Below are 4,586 nucleotides of genomic sequence, written 5' to 3'. Positions count from 1 at the left end.
CTGTAGATTTTTGAAAGTGGTAACAGGTACACAGGTAACCAAAGTATGGACCTTGTTTGGTAAATCTTCATCTTCTTTACGTTTTCTGGACAATTGTACGTGGAGACAGAACGTGACATTTCTTGTGCCTTTGGCCCAAACAGCTCTGTTGAGCCTGGTTATCAATGCGCATATCTGCAGTCCCCATCTCTTTCATGGTAAATTTCTGGATCTCTCTGAGTGCCCGAGGGGCATGCTTCTTGAAGTCCACTCCACAGATGTACTTGTGAATGTTGACCGTGTATTCCCGAGTCACCACCTTGCTGATGGCAGAATGGCCCTTCTTCTTCTCACCACCCTTCTTGGCTGGAGCCATTCTGCTGGGCCCAAGTTAGGAAGAGTGCAAGGGATTGTGGGAGGAGGAAAGGGGTGGTTGCCATCAACCTGGTTTTTTGAGGTTGATGAAAGAAAAGTAAGCTGGCCATGAGTGCATTCCACTAAACAAGGGCTAACGCTGGAGGAAAAAAGTAAAAAGTCACTTATCCTTATGCAGTGACAAACTGAAGTTGCTATAAATGCCAAGAGGAAACAATACAGAGAAAATAGATGGGTTCCTGGAACATGTTCATAAATTTATTCTGTAAACGTGCTGGGTATTCTCCAATTGGCAAATGCCTTATATAAGACAATAGTAAGGTACTGCAAAACCTAAGTTATTATAACATTTCCCCACTATACTACTTAGATTTATTGCCTGAATTTTTATGAGTTTGAAACAGCTCCTTCCCGACATTAAATATTTAACAGTTAACAGTTAATTTGTCATTTTAATCTCAAATTGTTTTATGCTGAATAATATGACAGACGACGTGGGGAAGAGAAGTGTGATGTGGTTACGGCTTAGGTGTGTGGGCAACCTTGGGGATGGGATGTCAGGTTGGGAAATTTCAACATTTTGAGAAAACTCTTGTCCTTGAAATGATGAAAAGATCTATTTGTAGGCTTTCCTGGAAGGTGTTTTGGGGGTGGGAGAGCAGCAATGCCTTCACTAACACCACTCTCCACTCCCGTGACCAAGGAAAAGAGACAGTGGTGATTCCTTCCTCCACACAGGAGAAACGAAGGCACGAAAAGCAAGTTGCACGTGGTTGGCAAAATATTGGTAATTGTTGGATCTGGGTAATGAGCAATCATAGATGATTGATTAGAGATCCCCTTTGTAAGTATGTGGAAAGTGTCTACAATGAAAAGGAGAAAGAGTGAGAGGAAGAGACACCCTAGACGGGAATACTTTAAAAGAAAATAGAAGCCCATTTTACCCCAATGACAGGAGCTAACTGAGCAGTAATGCCTCGCTCCAGATGGCTCTCCATTTCATCGGCAGTCTCCTGTGCTGGCTCTCCTCCAGGACTTTCTGACTTATGTCTTAGCACCTTAACTGCAAATCTAGTATTGAGGCTATCTTAGGAATTCAGTAAGGGAGAAGCTGTGGAAATAATAGCCACCACAATGAAAATAATGATGCATGTAGTTACCGTGGCTTGAACACTTAATGAGCAAGTAAGCCTATACTGTAATATGGTATCTCGTTTAAATAGTCTAACACTCCTCTGTGAAGGAGGGAGTGTCCCTATTTTACCGATAAAGAAACTGAGGCTTAAAGGGAAAAGTAACATGCCCAAGGTCACAGGGGAAGACACAAGTGGCATTAGAACCCAGTCTTGGGGTCCCCAAACTCTATTTGAACTCCCCTGTTAAAGCTGATCTCAACAATTATCTGGCAGAAGCAGTCAAAAGAGGTCCTTCGGGCTGATCATCAGAGGTCACCTGGACTTCACAGGTCGGTTTGAAATTATTGATCCTGTCCAATGTCCGAAAGCAGCGTTCAGGCTGCTGTTCTCTGCCATGACATGCACAGGAATCCATGATGGGAGCACAAGAGAGGGGACACAGTACAGATGACATAGAGGATGAAATCTTCCTTGGTAAGGCTTAACCTGGACAGTGTCACCACAATGAGGCTCCTCCTAAATGCACACTGGGTTCTCAGCTGCAGGCCAGGATGAAAGGGAAAATGTCATAAGTAAGTAGGACTAGAGTGGAAATACTGATTTGGCTTTCTGGGTGGTCCTAATGGAGAGTAGCCAGAGGACTTAGTCCCAGTGAGAAAGGAAGGAAGGAAGGAAGGAAGGGAGGGAGGGAGGGAGGGAGTGAGAAAGGGAGAGAAGAAGAAGGAAAGGAGGGAAAGAGGAAGGAAGAAATGAAGGAAAGAAAGAAGGAAGGGAGGGAGGAAGGAAGGGAGGGAGGGAGTGAGGGAGGGAGGGAGGGAGAAAGAGAGAGAAGAGAGAAAAAGGAAAAAAGGGAAAGAAGGAATGAAGGAAAGAAAGAAGGAAGGGAGGGAGGAAGTCACCAAGTCCAAAGGGCTATAGCAAATTCAGGGTTAGTCTAGAATGGCATAAGTAAGCGAGGGTCTGACCCACCGAGTGACGCATGCCAGCAAAGTTTCTCTGATGTTGAAGTACATGAAGGCAGAAAGGCGGCAGTATCAAAGTACACCCTTGTCAGTCATCCAGTGCTAGATGGGAGGATTCCCACAAGTGCCAACTAGAATATTGAGGCCCCAGTCGAAAAGTCTGAGGTTCAGGGCGGGGCTGTTGTCCCAGCAGAAACCCTAGAATTCACATCAATATTCAAGGTTACTTGGGCTCAAGACTGGTCCTGATTACCCTTTCTACTTTAACCTAACCTCTCCCCACCAGACGCTGTGGTTGACATGATATGTTTAGGAAATACCACCGCAAAGCTCACTGTGATTTCCTCAAGGGAAAGGCCCACACATTCATTAGCCTTTTGTAACTGTACTTGCTAATGCAATGCCTAGTTCCAAGTAGGTTCTCAAAATATCTGTTGAAAGTATGATGGGACGATTCGATAAGGAGATATGATATAGGAACTGAACTTCTAAAATCAAGATAATCCAAACAGATCCAAATCATTGGCAGGTTCATTTCCAACAGCACATCCTGACTTACTAGAATCTTCTTTAACCACACCCATCCCACATGGAGCTCTGTTGAGCCTGGACCTTCATTCCAGCCCTCAGGTCTCCTCATGAAGACCAGGCTTAAAATGTTGGAGTGAAGAACTGGAAAAGGGTGTCCAAACTTGGGAGAGGTCAGACTTTCTCTCTGTGGATCCGGTTTTTATTCCTAGGGTCAGTCCTACTTCATGAGCGTCCTTGTTCTCAGATCCAGGCTCCAATCACTGTGATTAGAAGACTTTGAGAGAAGCTAACTCCAGAAGCTCAAGTCCTCTTTGTCTCAGTAGGACTCCCTAGGGGAGCAAAGCCCTAGTGTGGCTCAGCTCTCATGACATCATTGAAATCTCAGTGAACTTGCCCTTGCTGTGTGCTGCATTCCAGGGTAGCTTTGAGTTAAACCAGTCTGAGCTCTGCAAGCACAGGTCCCTGGGAGACAATGAGGACACCATGTGACTCTGAACTGGATCCTTCCCTTGTAGCATCAACTTCAAAGCTGTGTCTAGGTCCCTTGTTGCTAGCGGATATTTTCTTTGTATCCAAGTTAGTGGCTGTGAAGCCACCAGGATCAAGAAGAGGTAAGCTTCCCTCTCTGAGCTTACATCTTGTGTGTTGTAGAGCCTGTCAGGGTTTTATAACAAGCTTTCCTCCAACACACCACCTAGAGGAAGTAAGGAATCTACAGCTAGGGTTCTCCTTCCACATCTGATTTCTATTCTTTTGCTGGAATTTCAGTGTCTGTCCTAGTATCTCAGCAATGGATGCTGTGTTGTACCACTCATATCCCAGCTGCTGAGAACTGTAACAGTTGTCAGCTCCCTTTGGAGATTGCTAAAGAGAGCCACCTTGTCCAAGGCCACACTCCCTTTCTGGAGTAGTTCGCAACCAATGATTGATCAACAGGGAGCTAAAAAGCCAGAAATCTTTCAGATGCTCTTTCCCCAAATGGGGCAGCTCTGAAGGTCATGTCTTCACAGCTCCCCGCAGTGTCAGCCAAAACTATTATTGAACCTGCATCAAGGTCTGCTTCTCCCTTAGCCCAAGTCCCTCTAATATGTGTCCATCCCAAGAACCCTCCCCACTTACTGGAGAGCTCAGCCTGTGACAGTTCTCACACTCCAGGTATTAGCCTCGCAGGGTGGGACCGGGCGGCAGGGAAGGCAAGGGTCCCTGCATGCACCTGTTGCTGATAAGTCACGTCAGGGTGTGCTCCCAAGAGTCCAGAAGTAGTAGAAGAAATTGCCACACAGTCCTAGGGCCTCGGGGCCTTCCTAACCTAATTGTTTTACCCTTTTCTCCCTGGAGCAGGTAAATTGGTATCTACCCTAATCTCAGACTCGTCTGAGAGTCCTCTTGGAGAGGCCAGAAAATCAAAGCAGAGAAAACTGAGGTGATGCTTCTCTCTGGCAACTGCATTTCAGTGAGGTTCAGTGACCCCCTTTTGTTTTCTTTATCTTTGAAATCATTTGCACTTAACATGGTTTCAACAAAAATCTGAACATTAGCAGTATAGTGAAGATCATAGCGTCAAGGAGGGGAGAAAGGCAAAGGGCGACTTCCCGTATGTCTA

The 4,586-nt window shown here is 45.6% G+C and overlaps 1 pseudogene; it reads right to left on the bottom strand.

Moving 5' to 3' along the window:
• On the bottom strand, positions 1-355 carry LOC100963201 (annotated as a pseudogene).
• Between the last annotated feature and the right edge of the window lie 4,231 nt (positions 356-4,586).

Source organism: Otolemur garnettii, unplaced genomic scaffold (assembly GCF_000181295.1).
Source record: "Otolemur garnettii isolate 467f Iridium unplaced genomic scaffold, OtoGar3 scaffold00049, whole genome shotgun sequence".
NCBI lineage: Eukaryota > Metazoa > Chordata > Mammalia > Primates > Galagidae > Otolemur > Otolemur garnettii.
The sequence above is the reverse complement of the archived record's forward strand: the minus strand, read 5'-3'. Positions and strand labels throughout refer to the sequence as shown.